The following is a 20,701-nucleotide window of genomic DNA, read 5'->3' as shown; positions in this document are numbered from 1 at the left end:
AGGGACTCTCCTGATGGTCCAGGGGCTAAGATTCTGCACTCCCAGTGTAGGGGCTCAGCTTTCGATCCCAATACAGGGAACTAGATCCTGCGTGCCACAACTAAAGATTGCACATCCGCTACACAGATCCTACACGCCACAACTAAGACCTGGCACAGCCAAATTAAAAAAAAAAAAAACTCAGTAGTTTAGTAGTTGGATAATGAGGGTGAAAATATCTCTAGAAAGTACAGCAAAAGGAAAATACAATAGAAAGGATAAGAGAAGTGGTGCAAATTCTGAAACTCTAATATTAGAATACTAGGTTTCTTGAAAGAGAGGGGGGAAAAAAATAGAGGGAGAAAAATCATCAATTGAAAAACTCCTAGAGTTGAAGAACATGGGTCTGAGTGTCTAGCATGTTGGTAAAACAGAGCCACACCAGAGACATCACTCAGCCTTTTTAGAACCCTGGGTATAAAGAGAAGAGCAACCGCAGTTTCAGAGAAAGGAAAAAAAAAAAGTCAACTATGAAGGAATCTGAGAGCAAAACAGCCTCAAATGACATAAAAGCAGGCAAATGCTAGTAATTAATGGAGTAATGCTTTCAAAATTCTGAAGGAAAATTAGTTCCAGCCTAAATTTCTATTAGCAGCCACATCATCATTCAAGTGTCAGGACAGAATACAAATATTAAAGATATTCAAGGACTCAACGTTTTTTAAAGTGGTGAAGGCCTTGGTGTTCAAACATGCTAAGTATAATTTATTATTTTAAAAAAGCAAATTTCAAACAAGACAACTCCAGGGACTACAGAAAGATATGCAAAGAAGGAAAACACAGCACAGGCATATAATTCATCTATGAATAAATTACAGAGGCAATAACAACATAACCTTTCCTGTTGATTCTAACTAAATATATCATATAACTATATTGGGAGGTCAGGGGGTTAGGAAAAAAATATAAATATAGTGTGTGTGTACATGTGTGTGTGAAGGAAGGGGAGGGAAAAGGGCTAAAATCGTCATCTTGCAACATGAAAAGTCAATAGATAATGTCTAAAACTGGAGGGAAAAATCACAGAGTAGAAATAGTAGCATATTATTCAGGAATATGGAGGAAAATACCAAAACCAAAAATCAGCTTTGGGTTATCAGTGTTTGCTTCTGGGGAGGGGGAGGGAAAGGGAACAAGGAAATCATTTTTCATTACTGATTGTGTAGGGCTTTTTGACTCTTAAAATTATGAGTGATAATAATGTTGATTAAAATGAATGTGAGAATAAACAATAAGGTCCTACTGTATCGCACAGAGAACTATAGTTAATATCCTATAATAAATCCTAATGGACAAGAATATGAAAAAGAAATATATATATATATAAAAACTGAGTCACTTTGCTGTACAGCAGAAATTAACACAACACTGTAAATCAACTATAGTAAAATAAATTTTAAGAAACAAGTTTAAAAATAAACATCAAAAAGGCTGAGGCCCAGTGGAGCTAAGGACAGGGACAGGATAGTATCTGAAGTCAGATCACCTAGATTTGCATTCTAATTCTGCCTCTGACTACCTATGTGACCTTGTGCATTTTAACCCTTAAAAACCTCAGTTCCCTCAACTTAAAATGGGGGTTATAAAAATATTCACATCAGAGAGTTGCTGTGAGGCACATTATAAGGGCTCTTCTTTTCCTTTAACACATATTAAGAGCATCTGCTCTGCATCAAGCACAGTAGACAGTGGGGATGTATCAGTGAATGTACATGGAGCTTAAGAATTAGAGGGAGAAACAAACAAGAAGCAATAAAATACTAAATAAGCGATACAGTCATTTAAAAATAATAAGTGACAAATGCTAGGGAATAAAATAGAGCAAGGGGGGAAGGGACCCCCAGACAGCTGGGACAGGACAAGGGGCCGTGCTTGCAATTTCAAATAAGTTGTTCAAGAATGACCACATAAGCAATTTCTCTGGTGGCCCAGTGGCTAAGACTCCGTGCTCTCCATGCAGGGGGCCCAGGTTCAGTCCCTGGTCAGGGAACTCGATCCCACATGCCACAACTGAGTTCAGATGCCATAACCAAAGATCCCGCATGTCGCAATGAAGACTAACGATCCCAAGTGCCATAACTAAGACCTGGTGTGGCCAAATAGATACAAACAAATTTTTCAAAAAGAATAACCTCACAAGAAGGTGACTTTGGAGCAAAGACCTGAAGGAGTGGGGAGACTAACCATTCATATGTTTGGGGAAAAGCATTTGAGGGCAGAGGGACAGCCAGCTCCCAGTCTCTAAGGTGGGCAAAGGCAAGGCCACTTGAGGAAAGAGCCAGAGAGCTGATGCGGATGGAGCTTCATGGGGAGAGTAGCAGGAGAAGAAGTCTCAGGGGAAGCAGGGAACAGAAAGATCAAGAGGAGCCCTAAAGACATGAGCAGGATCTTGGTTTTTCTTAGAGTGAAATGAGGAGTCATGGGAGTGACTCAACAGGGTGACATGACCTGATTCTCCCTGGGGAGGGATCTCTCAGCGACTGTGTTCGGAAGGGACAAAGCCTAGCAGGCTCTTCACCAGCAGTGGAGCCCAGTAGCAGGTGCCTGCAGCATTCCAGAAGGAGAAGATGGAAGCGGCTCATACCAGCAAGGGTGGAGAGAAGTGACTGGATTTTCTATACTAAACATATTTCGCTATCATCATCTACCCAGGATGATGCAAAAAGTTAATGGCAGAAGTATGAAGCTACAGCTTTCCAGTCTTTTTTCTGAATAAAGAGAAACTATAAATGGAAAACCTAAGTGGAAACACAGTATTATTTGCACATAGAATAATAAAATCTATAAAAGTTGTACTTCCTTTTACTTATAAAATCTCTGTTATTCAGTAGATCTTGACATCTGTATACAATCAATGGATGATTTCTTTTTAAGGGGCTTGCACATATGACACCATGTCCCTTTATTTTACTTTGCTTGATACCTTATACAGTAAATATAAGTTAGGCATTGTTTTAACTAAAAGATTTATTCATTCATCAAATATTGATAATTAAGTCATGGAGCTTCCCATGTAGCTCAGTCAGTAAGAATCTTCCTGCAAGGTTGGAGACCTGGGATCAATTCCTGGGTCAGGAAAATCCCATGGAGAAGGAAATAGTATCCTTACTTGGAAAATCCCATGGACAGCGGATCCTGGCAGGCTACAGTCCATAGGTCGCAAGAGTTGGACACGACTTAGCTCTTTCTTTCTTTTCTACCCCTCAGCCTGCTTAATAGCGTAGTAAGGGAGAGAAGATAAACACAAAGAATTTAAACACACAGGAGGAGGTCAATGCCAGAAAACTAGTTACAGTTTATTGCTCTAGGACAGGAGTCCCCACCCACCAGAATCTAATGCCTGATGATCTGAGGTGGATCTGATGTAATAATAATAGAAATAAAGTGCATCGTAAATGCAACACACTTGAATCATCCTGAAACCATCCTCCACCCTGTCCACAGAAAAACTATCTTTCACAAAATTGATCCTTTGTACCAAAAAGGTTGGGGACCACTGCTCTGGGGAATTCCAGCTATTCCTTCACTGGGGGAAGGTCAGGAGGTGGTGAGTGAAAGGCTCCATGGAGAAGTTGACATCTGTGGGACTCTCTGTATCTGGACTGCAGGATGTGACAGAGGGGCTGGATATTCTAGAAGTGAAAAAAAAAAACAGAAAATTTTTAAGATACTGAGGTAAATCATTTCAATGTACATAAGAGGAATGATTATTTTTGAAGAGTCACTAGGACATAGAGCCTCAGAAAAGGATTAATGGAGCTATGAAAAATAGGATGAATAAAATCATATGAAGAAGCAGCTTGGGACTTGGCTGGTGGTTCAGCAGCTTGGGTTCTATTCCTGGTCAGGAAACCACATGCTGCAACTAAGGCCCGGCTCAGCAAAATAAAAAAATAATAATTAAAAAAAAAAAAAAAGAAGAAGCTTAACATTGCCAGATGAAGGACTCTGGATAAAGACTATCATAAGAAGAAAAGAAATAAATGCTAAAAAGAATTCAGGTATCATGGAAGGGTTCTAATGGGCTCGGCCAAGAGTCTGACCACTGGTCTCATTATGAGTTTCCCAATTGTCAAATTTACTGTCCAAGATTAGAATGTGGGCAGGAACTTTAGGGTTGAATTAAAACTGCTAGCCAAAAAATTATTTCCTATTTTTCTTTTTTTTTTCTTTTAAGGATTTTTTAAAATCTTTGGACATATATTTCTCTGTTTTGCTTTGCTTTCTTTCCAAAGTTAAGGAAAAAAATGGTAGCAGTCCTCTTTCCTTCCCCTCCTATATCCCTCCCCTCCCTAGCTTTAGCAAAACAACATTATCAGCAGATCAAATGGCCAGCCATGTGCTTTGGGTTCATTTTTATTGCAAGTCACTGTGGTCAGAACCAAGACCTAACCAGGGCCCTCATAAATCATAACTGAGACTCTTTTCAGATGCTACATGCAGAGAATTATGCCTGTAGCCAGCCTTTGCATCTCAGTGAACTTGACTTCTGCAATTTAAACAGCTTGGTTGTGTTCCACCAATCTCTTGCATGCCCTAACAAGTAGGAATGTAGCCCCCATTCAGCAGACTGTGAGGTTTTCTGTAACCCAGATTATCTGGAGAGCTCTAAATTTTATGATGGAATTTTTCAGTCATTAGCAAACTCCTGCAATCCCCATTTCTGCCAAAAGTAACAACAGCTAACACTTATTGAGAACATACTTCATGCCTGGACTGTACAACCTCATTTAATCCTCATAACTCTGTCAGATAGGTAGAGTCATTTTGTCCATTTATAAAAGAAGAAACCAAAGCACAGAGAAGTTAGGTAATTCACTGCGGATCCTAGAGATAGAAAGTGAACGAATGAACATTTCTTTCTTCCTTCTCCAAGAGTCCACAGTCTCTGCCAGCAGCTTTCACCTGAATCTTCCCTTTTCTATCCGTGTTGTTATTGTGTTAATCACTCAGTCGTGTCCAACTCTTTGCGACCGCACGGGCTGTAGCCTGCCAGGCTCCTCTGTCCATGGAATTCTTCACTCAGGGATACTGGAGTGGGCTGCTATTCCCTTCTTCAGGGAATCTTCCTTCCGAGATCAGACGAGATCGGGCACCTTCAGGCTGATACGGGCGGAGACCAGGGAATCTTCCTGATCCAGGGATTGAATCTGGTCTTCCGCATTGCAGGCAGATTCTTTACCATCTACTGCTACTGCTGCTAAGTCGCGTCAGTCGTGTCCAACTCTGTGCGACCCCATAGATGGCAACCCACCAGGCTCCACCGTCCCTGGGATTCTCCAAGCAAGAACCCTGGAGTGGGTTGCCATTTCCTTCTCCAATGCAGGAAAGTGAAAAGTGAAAGTGAAGTCACTCAGTCGTGTCTGATTCTTAGCGACCCCATGGACTGAAGCCCACCAGGTTCCTCCGTCCATGGGATTTTCCAGGCAAGAGTACTGGAGTGGGTTGCTATTCCCTTCTTCAGGGAATCTTCCTGATCCAGGGATCGAACCCCGGTCTTCAGCATTGCAGGCAGATTCTTTACTGTCTAAGCCACCTTAAATCTGGGAATGAAGTCCTCAGACTACACCTCAGTTCCTTTCTATAAAGTGCCTTTCCAGATTTGTCTCCCCACCAAGCATTTGCCAATCATCTTGTCGTATGGAGTTTTTAGACTCCTAGTTTAAAAGAGGTTTCTCACTGAACCTTGCCCTCTATCACCATTACTCTGTTATCTCATCACAACATTCACTATTTTATCTTGAGTGGGGTGTTTTTTTTTTCCACTGCATTTCATCATTTTCAAATGTCAGATTAATTTGTCACCATGTGTCCTCTTCTGAAGACCTTAAAATTGTGGTTCATCAGGACCATGACGGAGACCAACAACCCAATTCAGACAAAAACTGAGAATGTAAATGTCATTACCAGAACAAGAAAATAAAAATAGGACTGTTCTCCAGCTGCATATACATCTGTGTATTTTTTTCGCTGGATGTTGACTTTGAAATGCTAAAATGCTCCCACACGGAAAAGATTCATCACTTTGTTGTTAATGCTTGTGAATGTGTGGAGAACCTGGTTTACAATGCCAAGCTGATTCAACCAACATGCTCCGAGATCCCTAATTAGTTCTATAGAAATGTACAGAAGCAGGTATATTGCCCTTGTACAGAAGTATATTATGATAATTTTAATTGGATCACTCATCTAAGAAAGTTTGGGTGAAATATCCCATATTCTCCTATATACGTAAAGAATAATTTTTTAAGTTTGCACTTGATCATTTTATAGGAAAAAGGGGACTAAAAGCTCTATTTATATTTTCTCTATATTATCTTCCAACTTCTGTCACTGTTCATACATGAGGACATTTTTATGTCACTGTATCATGCATGCATTGTTTTGTATTCTGACTTTTCTTCACTTTATTTAATATTCCTTTCTGCCTAAATAGGCCCCATACTTGCCTTTTTTGTGTCTTGGAATAACTATTTGGTGCTGTTTTGTGATACTATTGCTATTAGCCTTTTTTTTTTTTTTTTTTTTTTTTGGCTTTTGGCTTTTGGCTTTGTGTCTTATTTTGGGGCTTCCCTGATGGCTCAGACAGTAAAGAATCTGCCTGCAATGCAGGAAACCCAGGTTCGATCCCTGGGTCTGGAAGATGTCCTGGAGAAGGGAATGTCAACCCACTCCATTATTCCTGCCTGGAGAATCCCATAGACCTGAAAGGAACCTGGTGGGTTACAGTCCATGCAGTCACAAAGAGTCAGACACGACTGAGTGACTGAACACACACTTATTTTCTCCTATTTTAAACTGAGTTATTTTTAATATTGTCATGTAATTTACATTTTTCTCTTGAGCGATACCTCCATAGAGCACTAGCTTCAACTAAATTTTAGCTTCGTCCAAACACTTTGTTTACCCAAATTTTAATTTAAAACACTCCCACATACACAACACACGAGCAGTAGCAAAAGAAAATCTCTAAACCCTAAGCTCCCCAACCCTCTTTTCCTCTAGAACTCCCCAGAGCCTGGTCTGAACATCACCACCATGGGTAGAGTCCTAGAAGCAGAACCACAACATGAAAACAAAGAAATAGTGTTCAAGCTTTTTTTCTTTAACGTATGCCAGACTATTCTCCAAAAAGACTAAAGCAATTTACAATGCTGGTAGCTCTTTATGATTGTGCCCACCATCCGCCACTGGTTTTCTGCTATTGTTATTGATTTATGATATTTAAATAGGTATATAATGGCACCTGGGCTTCCCTGGTGGCTCAGCAGTAAAGAATCCACCTCCCAATGCAGGAGAGATGGGTTCAATCCCTGCATCAGGAAGATCCCTTTGAGAAGGAAACGGCAACCGACTCCATTATTCTTGCCTGGGAAATCCCATGTTCAGAGGAGCCTGGAGAGAAATGGTCCATGGGGTCACAAAGAGTCGGACATGACTTAGTGACTAGACAACAACGACATTGGTATGACACATTTATATATAAATTTATATAGCACCTCTACAACTTTCAAATTATATTTTAATTGCCAATATCTGTTGGATCTTAGGAAAAGCAAGGGAATTCCAAAAAAAATCTACTTCTGCTTCATTGACTATGCTAAAGCCTTTCACTGTGTGGATCACAACAAACTGTGGAAAATTCTTAAAGAGATGGGGATACCAGAGCACCTTACTGCCTCCTGAGAAACCTGTATGTGGGTCAAGAAGCAATAGTTAGAACTAGACTTGGAAAAACAGACTGGTTCAAAATTGGGAAAGGAGTATGTCAAGTCTGTATATTGTCACTCCACTCATTTAATTTACATGCAGAGTACATCATGTGAAATGCTAGGCTGGGTGAATCACAAGGTGGAATCAAGAAGAAATATCAATAACCTCAAGACTCTCAGATATGCAGATGATACCACCCTAATGGTAGAAAGTGAAAGAGGAACTGAAAACCCTCTTGATGAAGGTGAAAGAAGAGAATGTAAAAGCTGGCTTAAAGTCAACATTCAAAAAATGAAGATCATGGCATCTAGTATCATCATGTCATGGAAAATAGATGGGGAAAGGGTGGAAACAGTGAGAGACTCTATTTTCTTGGACTCCAAAATCACTGCAGATGGTGACTGCAGCCATGAAATTAAAAGACGCTTGCTCCTTGGAAGAAAAGCTATGACCAACCTAGACAGCATATTAAAAAGCAGAGACGTTACTTTGCCAACAAAGGTCTGTCTAGTCAAAGCTATGGTTCTTCCAGTAGTCATGTATGGATGTGAGAGTTGGACTATAAAGAAAGCTGAGCACTGAAGAACTGATGCTTTTGAACTGTGATGTTAGAGAAGACTCTTGAGAGTCCCTTAGACAGCAAGGCAATCCAACCAGTCCATCCTATAGGAAATCAGTCTTGAATATTCTTTGGAAGGGCTGAAGCTGAAACTCCAATTCTTTGGCCACCTGATGCGAAGAACTGACTCACTGGAAAAGACTCTGATGCTGGGAAAGATTTAAGGCAGAAGGAGAAGGGGATGACAGAGGATGAGATGGTTGGATGGCATCACCAATTCAATGGACATGAGTTTGAGTAAGCTCCAGGAGTTGGTGATGGGCAGGGAAGCCTGGCTTTCTGCAATCCATGGGGTCAAAAAGAGTCAGACACAACTGAGCAACTGAACTGACTGCCTGACATGTATGGATATGAGAGTTGGACCATAAAGAAGGCTGAGCGCTGAAGAATTGATGCTTTTGAACTATGGTGCTGGAGAAGACTCTTGAGAATCCCTTGGACTGCAAGGAGATCAAGCCAGTCAACCCTAAAAGAAATCAACCCTGAATATTCGTTGGAAGGACTGATGCTAAAGCTGAAGCTCCAATACTTTGCCCACCTGATGCAAAGGGCCAACTCATTGGAAAAGACCCTGATGCTGGGAAAGATTGAAGGCAGGAGGAGAAGGGGTAACAGAGGACGAGATGGCTGGATGGCATCATCAACACAAAGGACATGAGTCTGAACAAACCCCACGAGATAATGAAGGACATGGCAGCCTGGGGTGCTGCAGTCTGTGGAGTTTCAAACAGCTGGACACAACTTAGCAAACGAACAACAACAAATACACAGTACATGTATTTTTCTAACAAATTTATCTATTATTTTGTTATTCTGTTGTTTTCTTTGAAATTTCATCCTATTATCATTATATAGCAGCTTCCCTGGTGGCTCGGGCAATTAGGAATCCACCTGCAATGCTGGAGACCTGGGTTCAATCCCTGGGTTGGGAAGATCCCCTTGAGAAGAGAGCAGCTTCCCACTCGAGTAATCTGGCCTGGAGAATTCCATGGACAGAGGAACTTTTTTAGCTTTATATATTTAAATCTCCTTGTCTGAGGTCCAGGTTTGGGGATACAGGCACAGTCTGGCAGAGCTGATTGTAGCCAACAGGGTTGTCCATAGGGCAGTGCTGAACAGGCAGACAGGCACATGTACAGTTCATGATGACAGAGAGTCTGAGAGAGCCACTGAAGCTGGCCAATCTGCACACACACTGAGACGGCTGGGTTGTCTGAGGTCAGATTGCTATGGAGGAATCAGAAGGGGATCATACTGAGAGTGGATCTGGACCAGCCTGAAGTGAACTGCTCAGTCCCTAGCTCTTACCTCTATGTGGGTTGTTGTGTGGTTTGTCAGAAAAATTAGCTCGGAATAGGTCAGAAAAAAGGCAGACCCATATTGGAATCTTTCATTTTATCTATCATGATAGTCTTGTTTCTTCAATAGCTGGGATTTATTATCCAATTATCAATTTCCTAGCTTGTTCCCAAAGGTAGTAGAGAAAGTTTACATAGGAACACACATAATATAATAATGTCAGAATATAAACAGAACTAGGATATTAGGCGAAGGGAAAGTATATCATGTAAATCAGGATCAGTTTTTAAAAAAACAACAATTAAAGGAGAGTTAAGTGTCACCTGTCTTTTCTGCTTTTTAATGCCTTACTTTTTTTAAATTGAAGTATAGCTGATCTACAATGCTGTATTAATTTCTCCTATAAAGTGATTCAGTTATATATGTATATTTATATATACATGGGTGTATATACACATACACACACATATATGTATATATACATTCTTTTTTCTATTCTTTTTCTATCATGGCTTATCACAGAATATTGACTATAGTTCCCTATGCTATATAGTAGGATCTTCTTTATCCATTTAGCGCCTTCAGTTCAGTTCAGTTCAGTCACTCAGTCGTGTCCGACTCTTTGCGACCCCATGAATCGCAGCACGCCAGGCCTCCCTGTCCATCACCAACTCCCGGAGTTCACTCAGACTCACGTCCTTCGAGTCAGTGATGCCATCCAGCCATCTCATCCTCTGTCATCCCCTTCTCCTCCTGCCCCCAATCCCTCCCAGCATCAGAGTCTTTTCCAATGAGTCAACTCTTCGCATGAGGCGGCCAAAGTACTGGAGTTTCCGCTTTAGCATCATTCCTTCCAAAGAACTCCCAGGGTTGATCTCCTTCACCCAGTGATAAAATCTGGAGTTTCTCACTGTAATATTTGGTGCCTTTGTCAATAATTCAGCTCTTCTCTATACCAGTCACCAGTTATCCCTGTATTACATTTAGTGATTAGTGATGCCATTCTCTACTGTTCTAGTATTCCTGATATATAATCTTTCATTCTCTTAGTTTGTGAATTCCCCTAAAATTTCAATGTAATTATGTTTTCTCTTTTTAATCCAATGGCAGAAAGTTTTTTAATAATAAGCTTTATTTTTAGAGTTTTAGGCGTTCTAACATAAAATTATAATAAGCTTTAATTTTTATTATAATAATAATTAACATAGTAAGTTTATTTTTAGAACAGTTTTAGATGTTCTACCAGGAAATTACAGAGATGGCACGGAGTTCCCATATGCCTGTTCCACTATTCTAATATATCAACATGGTACATCAGTTGCAAATAATGAACCACGATCAAATCATTATTATCAACCAAAGTCCACAGTTTACTTACCTCTAAGTTTTACCTGATGTCTTTTTCTGTTCCAGGATCCCATCCAGGACATCAGATTGCATTTGTCATCATGTATCCTTAGACTTCTTTTTGACTGTAACAGTTTCTCAGGCTGACCTGATTTTTGATAGCCTTAATACCTTTGAGAAGTATTGGTCAGGTAGTTTGTAGAATAGTCCCTTGCAATGGACTGAATGATATCTTCCCAGAATCCATGTATTGAAGCCTTAACCCTCAATTGTGACTGTGACCTAAGAGGAGGAGATAATAAAAGTTAAATGAGGTCATATGAGTCCTAATCCAACAGGGCTGACACCCCATAGAAAGGGAAAGACACAGCAGAGCTCTCTCCACTGTGTGAGGACACAGCATGGAGGCGCCGTCTGCAAACCGAGAAGAGAGCCTGTCCAGAACCTGGCCATGCAGGCACCCCGAGCTCAGACTCCAACCTCCAGAACGTAAGAAAATCAATTCCTGTTGTTTCAGCTGCCCAGTTTATGGTATTTTGTTAGGGCAGCCCAGGCAGATGAATACATCTGTCAGTTGGGATTTTTCTGATTTTTTTTTTCTCATACTACATTCATGTTTTGGGTTTGGGGGAACCAGACCACAGACGTAAAATGCCATTTCACAGCATCCTATCAAGAGTGCATACTATCACCCTGACCTCACTGGTTGCACTGACTGTGGCCGCCTGGATGAGGCAGGGTTTGTCAGGGAGATTCTCCACACTAAAATCATCGTTTTCTAGATGACCAGTGCAAGTTCGATGCATGAAGAAGGGCACCCAAAGCCAGCACTCTGGGAAACCCAAAGAGATAGGGTGGGGAGGGAGACGGGAGGGGAGTTCAGGATGGCAGAAAACATGTATACCCATGGCTGATTCATGCTGATGTCTGGCAAAAACCATCACAATATTTTAAAGTAATTATCTTCCAATTAAATTAAAAAAAATTTTTTTAATTTAAGTTATCATTTTCTCCCTTTCCATCCTGTAGTTTTGGGGAGGAAGTCACTATGCATAGCCTACACTTAAGGCCAGAGGAGTCAGAGTCTTCTTCTTGGAAGATAAAGTAGCTACAGTAATTATTTGGAATTCTTGTGTAAGACAGATGTGTCTCTTTATCCCCATTTACATACTTATTCAAGTATTTCTTTATATCAACATAAGGACGGGAGAAAGGAAGGCTGTAAGGGCTAGAATAGGAGAAATGCCCTTCATCTAGGTGGGATGGGGCTCTAGTAAATCTTTTCCTTATTATGGAGTGTATATGTTTTTATCTACAATAATAAATAATAACTAGATAGTAATTAATGCACAATACTTTAGAGCTTTCCTCTGAAAATTTGCTAAATTCATTTGTAACTTCTAATAGTGTCAGTTATTTTCATAATTTTTTGACTTTTGTAATTTATTACCTTCATTAAAAAACATCATTTCTAAAATATTTTTGTCTTTATTTATATGTCTGACCTCATTTTCATCTCAAAGAGCTAATACCAGCATTTCAAGTGTTATGCTAAATAGCACTCTATCCTCATCCTATTCCTGATTCAAGTTTTAGAATTCCATAAATGAATGTAATACTTATTCATTCTAAACGTATAGTATTAAAAACCATTTTAATGACTTTAAGTAAATTTTAAATAAATAAAAATTTTAACAGTTTAGTTATGTGACTGAATCAAGAAAAGACAGCACATTTCACTGAATAACTTCTTGGAATCAATTTAACTTACATTGAGGGCTTTTGTTTTCTTTCCTGTTAATCTGAGAAGTGGTATCTTTGTGACACAGAGTCATCACTTTGTTGCAGTAGCTTTTTGACTGGCGCATATTATTCATCTGCTGTATGACTGTATTTTGCTTGCTAAGTTTCCTATAGTTTATCTTTAACATTTGCCTGCTGCTGCTGCTGCTGCTGCTAAGTCACTTCAGTTGTGTCCAACTCTGAGCAGCCCACCAGGCTCCCCCGTCCCTGGGATTCTCCAGGCAAGAACACTGGAGTGGGTTGCCACTTCCTTCTCCAGTGCAGAAAAGTGAAAAGTGAAAGTGAAGTCGCCGAGTCATGTCCGACTCCTAGCGTCCCCATGGACTGCAGCCTACCAGGCTCCTCCGTCCATGGGATTTTCCAGGCAAGAGTACTGGAGTGGGTGCCATTGCCTTCTCTGTAATATTTGCCTATGTTTACTTTTTTCTTTTACAGTTTATAGTATTCTTACATTTAAATTCAAAGCTATATTTGCCCTATTAAATAAATTAGGCAACATATTTTAGAAAAATTCATCTTCTAAAGAATCTATTTTTGGAAATTTGGAATTGCATAGTTTCATAGCATTTGGGAATACCAATTTTAATCACATAGTAACATTTTTCTGTTTCTTCCTCTCTGAATAGTCAGTTTATGTTCCTTATTTCTAGTGCTTATTTGAGTTACATTATTTTTATAATTAATCATATGATCATTAATATATTAGTATAAACTAGAAATAATAAAACAGAAATTATTTAAAACAGGTTCTCAATGATCTTTTGCATTCCTGATTTTAACTAAATTTACTCCTTTCTTATCAAGTTGAACAAGTTTTTTAAATAAATCATGTCAGTAGTTTACTAATTTATTCATTATTTTGAAGAAATAACTTTGATTTTAAATGTTGATTTTTTTTTTTAATGGGAATGCCTCTTTTGGCTTTTCATCTTTTGTCTGTGCCACACACATTCAGGGCTTCCCTGATAGCTCAGGTGGTGAAGAATCTGCCTGCAACGCAGGAGACCCTGGTTTGATTCCTGGGTCGGGAAGATCTGCTGGAGACGGGATAGGCTACCCACTCCAGTATTCTTGGACTTCCCTTGCAGCGTAGCTGGTAAAGAATCCACCCACAATGGGTTCGATCCCTGGGTTCGATCCCTGGGTTAGGAAGATCCTATGGGGAAGGGAAAGGGTACCCACTCCAGTATTCTGGCCTAGAGAATTCCAGGGACTGTATAGTCCATGGGGTCACAAAGAGTCAGACATGACTGAGTGACTTTCACTTTCACACACATGCAGGATCTTAGTTCCACAACCAAGGATCGAACCCGAGACCTCTGCAGGTGAAGGTGAAATCTTAAGCACTGGACAACCAGGGAAGTCCCTTAAATGCTGTTTTATTAATTTTTCATTTTTTCTATTTCAGCTCTTAGTTTTATTTCAGCATCTCCTTTTGCAATTACATGGAATTTTCTACAGAGGATCATATTTTAAGGGTAGCTTATGCCATTTCTGTAGGAAGAAAGCCAAGTAGCATCTAGCATACTTCGTATAGCTTTGTCTTTTTGTCCTGTGAGGGTCAACAAGTTCATCATATTATTTGAAAATGAATTTACCCAGAATGGAGAAAAAAGATACATATCAATAAACAATGTCAGACTGGATACTGTATCACTGAACTATTTATCATACAAATTCTGAAACAAAAAAACTTTCCAAATAGACAGGGAAATGCCAAGAACATATAAAAGGTGTAAAAGGCATGGTTTCCCTGGGTCTTTACCTTTTATATAGTCATGATTTTAAAAGGTTTATAATAAGAACCAATAACTAGATTGACGTGTAAGACTGACTCCTATCAGTCTACACACTACCACCAGGGCAAGAACTTCCCTCAGATCCTTGCTTCCAGCTGTGACTCACTCCACGCAAGCTCAGCCAACCTTTCCTGCTTTAAAAGAACTACTTTTCCTCAAGGTGCTTTCAAACTCTAATGAGATCTCCAGATGTGTATTGCAAAATACCTGTGGCCCTTCACACACTTTCATCATTGGCTCATAAACAGCTCTTCTTTTATCTTCAAACAGCCTCCACGAGTTTCAAGGCTTATTTCTTTAAAAAGTTTTGTTTGACTCTACAATTCTAGAGGATTTCGTATTTTTTTCTAAAAGTCAATGAGCTTCAGCTTTGAGGAATTTCTTTTTGTACCTAAAGACCTCTTCAGTTTACATTTTTGTTGATCATAGAGCTGACAGGTCTTGTCAAAAATAACCAGTTGTCAACCTAACTAATCTTTGTCCTTAAGACAGTAGGCTAATCCCAGCACAGTCTGTGAAGCTCCTGGACTCTACCATGTGTGATTAACGACAGGAGGTAGAATAAACAACAAAAACTCACACAATGTAAACTTTTACACATCACAGCATACTGACAGAGTGGCTTCTATTTTTTCATCCATTTTTTGCTTTATTGCTCTTAGGGTAAATTTTACATTGCTGTTTTTGTTTGTAAGTAAAACCCTGGACTGCACTGCAGTACAACAATGGAAGAAAGTAACAGGGAGGAATGCCTTAAAATAAATGTTAGGACTGCAAAACACACATCTTCAGACTATCCCAGAAGTGTCCTAAGGCCAGGAGCCATGCCTTGTGCATCTTTGTGAAACCTCTCCTTTAGGACCGTTCTGGATGCAGCTCTCCATCCCTGCCAAGGACTGGCTTCCATTGGTCCACACAAGACATCCACAGAAGTTTTGTTTTTGTTTTTGTTTTTTTTTTTCCTTTTTAAATCTCTTCCTCAGAAAGAAGAGATGTGAAAGTTGTAAAGGTAGTGTAGTGTTTATTGGGCTTCCCTGGCGACTCAGAAGGTAAAGACTCTGCCTGCAATGCAGGAAACCCAGGTTTGATCCCTGGGTTGGGAAGATCCCCTCAAGAAGGGAATGGCTACTCACTCCAGTATTCTTGCTTAGAGAATTCCATGGACAGAGGAGCCTTGTGGGCTACAGTCCATGGGGTCTCAAAGAGTTGGACACGACTGAGTGACTAACACTTTCTCTTTTCATCATGTTCACTTCTGTTATAACAAACGCAATAGGTGTAAAGTCATTCTTTATCCAATTCACAAGTCAAACTCCTGAACATAAAGTTAAAAATTCAAAATTGAAACACAGTAAAAAAAAAAAAAAAGAATTACAATTAATTCTAATGTAGTAATTTGTCTAAAATAATTACACATCATTCTTCCCTGGAAAAGAAACTTGTTATAGCAATTTTGATATTTATTTGTAACTATGTCTCATTCTGTAGAAATGGTGGCTGAGCTCGAATACAGTTTTTTTTAATGTTGTAGACCCTGTTGCTACTGCTGCTAAGTCACTTCAGTCCTGTCCGACTCTGTGCGACCCCACAGACGGCAGCCCACCAGGCTCCCCCATCTCTGGGATTCTCCAGGCAAGAACACTGGAGTGGGTTGCCCTTTCCTTCTCCAATGCATGGAAGTGAAAAATGAAAGTGAAGCCGCTCAGTCATGTCCGACTCTTAGCGACCCCATGGACTGCAGCCTACCAAGCTCCTCCCATGGGATTTTCCAGGCAAGAGTACTGGAGTGGGTTGCCATTGCCTTCTCCGTTGTAGACCTTAAAGCATGTTTAATAAATTTTTTTCAATATGATAATAAATTCTCCACTGGCACTAATACTGACAGAGATAAACATAAACTGGGAGCCAGATATGTACCTGGAACTGCGTGCAGTAAGTTAATGCTGCGTGATGATATCCCATCACTAGGTTAGCATGTTCATCACTCAATTTCAGTTGTAAAATTTTAGGTTTTTGTATTAACTCATTTCTACAGATTTCAAAGTAAATACGTCATCTAGAACAGAGGTCTGCTAACAATGGCTCCAGGGCCAAGTCTGACCCACCCATATGTTTTATACAGTCCATAAGTTAAGAATTGTTTTTGCATTTTTAAATGATAGGAAAAAATGTTAGCAGTATAGCATGACACCTGAAAGTTTTATGAAATTAGAATATCAGCATCCACCAATAAAATTTTACTGGAACATAGTCCTGCTCATTTGCTTTGTATTGTCTATAGCAACTTTTATGGTTTTTCCAATAGTCTTGTACCCATGTGAGAACTGGACCATAAAGAAGTCTGAGCACCAAAGAACTGATGCTTTCAAACTGTGGTGTTGGAGAAGACTCTTGAGAGTCCCTTGGACTGCAAGGAGATCCAACCAGTCCTGGGAGTTCATTGGAAGGACTGATGTTGAAGCTGAAACTCCAATCCTTTGACTCATGCAGACAGCTGACTCATTTGAAGAGACCTTGATGCTGGGAAAGATTGAAGGCAGGAGGAGAAGGGGATGACAGAGGACGAGATGGTTGGATGGCATCACTAATTCAATGGACATAAGTTTGAGCAAATTCCTGGAGATGGCGAAAGACAGGGAAACCTGGTGTGCTGCACTCCATCGGCTCACAAGGAGTCGGACACAACTTAGCGACTGAACAACAAATAGCAACTTTTACTCTGCAGCAGTAGAGCTGAGTAACTGAACAGAGACCAAATGGCCCATAAAGTCTAAAATGTTTACTGTCTAACCCTTTTGCAAACCCCTGAGTGAGGACTTGAGGATGGCTATGATAAGTCTTTTGACACTGAAAACTTTTTAAAATGAGAAGCATAAGTTATTATTATGAAGAACTAGCAATGATTATGATATCATTACTACAAACCATTATTCTGCATTATTATTATAATTTAATAATATGCATTATTATAATTTACTATATTCATATTCCATGTTATTATTCTTTATTCATCTATACTATCAATATATCTATATGTTTACTTGTGTGTGTGTGCTCAGTTATGTCCTAATCTGTGGACCCTATGGACTATAGCCCACCAGACTCCTCTGAGCATGGGATTTTCCCAGGCAAGAATACTGGAGTGGGTTGCCATGCCCTTCTCCAGGAGATTTTCCCCACTCAGGGATCAAAGACCCCTACACCACATCTCTTGTATCTCCTGCATTGGCAAGCAGGTTCTTTATCACTAGTGGGAAGCACGTGGGAAGCACCATCTATATGTTTAGGTATTTTTAACATCATTGGCTGGAGAAGGCAATGGCACCCCACTCCAGTACTCTTGCCTGGAAAATCCCATGGGCAGAGGAGCCTGGTAGGTTGCAGTCCGTGGGGTCGCGAAGAGTTGGACACGACTGAGCGACTTCACTTTCACTTTTCCCTTTCATGCACTGGAGAAGGAAATGGCAATCCACTCCAGTGTTCTTGCCTGGAGAATCCCAGGGACGGGGGAGCCTGGTGGGCTGCCGTCTATGGGGTCACACAGAGTCAGACATGACTGAAGCAACTTAGCAGCAGCAGCAGCAGCAACAGCATTGGCAATTTCTAAAAATGCACAACACACTTCCTCTAATTTAGATTTTAATGATGTGATGTTATCAGTTTTCTTCCCAATCACATATTTGACAAAGGTTTTTAAGTTTTTTTAATTTTTAGTAAATGTGTTTTAAATACAATTCACTGTTTGACTGAAGTAAAAAACCAGTGGGTTAATTCTTGAAAGACAGAAAATTTATTGCTGTCAAAAATAATTTTTTAACTGCGCTGTTAACTATCAACTGTAAAGAATGTACAAATAAGGAGCTAAAGGCTCTTTTGTGTAATCTGTTATGTTTTCTATACATACTTACAGCCTTGGCCCCTCAAATTGTTTTTACATTTATTAAGTCCTTTTTCAAGTGGTTTAGTCCACAAGAAATGTACATAAGTCTTCTTTATTTCATTTACACGGGCAATTCCAATCCAAAAGTTCACATATGGAAATATATGCACTTCTATAATCCACACACCTAACAACAATTTCTCTTTATCTGGCCTATATTAGAGATTTTATCTAAAATAATTAAATTATGTTTTATATTTGTTTTGATCCAAACTATTCTGTAATAATTTTGGTTTTTTCATTCCATCCCCTAAGAAGTATGTTATGTTGCCAGTATTTTTATTCTGTGCAAATGTCTTCCATAATATAAAATTCTGCTATAGTTTCTGCAAAATACAGCAAATTAGCATTATCCCACTCAGAGAGTTTCTTGAAAAACCTTCTCAATGTTAAAACATAGCTTTGCCAAAAACTGAATCATGTATATTAAGAGGCCTCCATAGTACAACCAATATTTTTCTCTTTTTCAATTCATCTCTGGTAGCATTGATAGTTATAAAATTTTTCTATATAAGACTTCAATTTTGAATACTTCCATTACTGTTGACATGCATTTCATTTTTTTCATGCTTAGTAAAAATATGTAAGTAAAGCTGACAGTCACTGAGTACTTTCTCATCCATTAGTGGGTCTTTTTCTGTCCCCAAAGTACTTAAAATATAGACCAAAAAATAGAATCTTTTGAGGTAAAACAACCATAATCTAATCAGTTTCAACATTTGGGACAATTTGTGAATAATCATATGTGAAATATTCTTGCCTACAGTTTCTTTGGGAATGTTATACTTTCCTACAAAAATTGGATAATTTTCTACAAAAATGGCATGTTTTTTGGTTTCATATTCAAATTAGATGGTCATGAACCTGGATGGCAAATAGAATGTTCAATTTAAAAGATTCTTCAGTGTTTTCTCCGCTTCAAGTTGTTCTTCAAATTCTTCTTTTAGAGTTGACGTTGAGGCGGAGGGGAAATGAACACACTGATCCATTAATGACGCATCCGTGCTGCGTTCTGCTGAGTATTCTAGTTCTGAGATTCTTTTCTTTTTTGTTCTGTCATTCCACCTATTTCTCCAGAAAATTTATTTAACCAGCCAAACTTTCTCTTTACTTTTTTTCTAACAATTTTCCAAAAAAATCTTTTATTGAACCAAAAATTTTAATTTTGTTTTCAATTTCTGAGGTAAAAGAGCACATTTTTCAAAATTTTGTAACATTTGAAAATAATATTTTATGTCTCTAAATCTTAAGTAGTTAAACTTTTTAACAACATTTCCATAGTAACAACAAGAAAAAAACTATATTATACCACAATGTATAAGGTTACATATTATATACCAGGCTTCCCAGGTGGCTCAGTGGTAAGGAATTCACTTGACAATGCAGGAGGGTCGGGTTTGATCCCCGGTTTGAGAAGATCCCTGGAAAAGGAAATGGGCACCCCACTCCAGTAATCTTGCCTGAGAAATCCCATGGATTGAGGAGCCTGCTGGGCTACAGTCCATGGGGTCGCAAAAAGTCGGACAGGACTAAGAAATTGAGCACATATTATATATTACAGTAAAATGTTGCTGTTCATTTGTTTAGCCATATCCAACTATTTGGGACCCCCCTGTATTGCAGCATGCCGGGCCTCCCTGTCATTCACTATCTCTCGGAGTTTGCTCAAACTTGCATCCATTGAGTTGGTGATGCCATCCAACCATCTCATCCTCTGTTGCCCTCTTCTCTTCCTGCCCTCAATCTTTCCAAGAATCGGATTTTTCCAATGAGCCGGCTCTTCACATCAGGTGGCCAAAGTACTGGAACTTCAGCATCAGTACCTTCAATGAATATTCAGGACTGATTTTCTTTAGAATTGACTGGTTTGACTCTCCTCCAAGAAGAATCTCTAGAGTCTTCTCCAACACCACAGTTCAAAAGCATCAATTCTTTGGTGCTCAGCCTTTTTAATGGTCCAGCTCTCACATCCATACATGACTATAGGAAAAACCACAGCTTTGACTATATGGATGTTTATTTGGCAAAGTGACATTTCATGCTTTTTAATATGCTGTCTAGGTTGGTCATAACTTTCCTTCCAAGGAGCAAGTAACTTTTAATTTCATGGCTGCAGTCACTGTCTGCAGTGATCTTGAAGTC

Source organism: Bubalus kerabau, chromosome 16 (genome assembly GCF_029407905.1).
Source record: "Bubalus kerabau isolate K-KA32 ecotype Philippines breed swamp buffalo chromosome 16, PCC_UOA_SB_1v2, whole genome shotgun sequence".
Lineage (NCBI taxonomy): Eukaryota > Metazoa > Chordata > Mammalia > Artiodactyla > Bovidae > Bubalus > Bubalus kerabau.
This window is presented reverse-complemented; position numbering follows the sequence as displayed.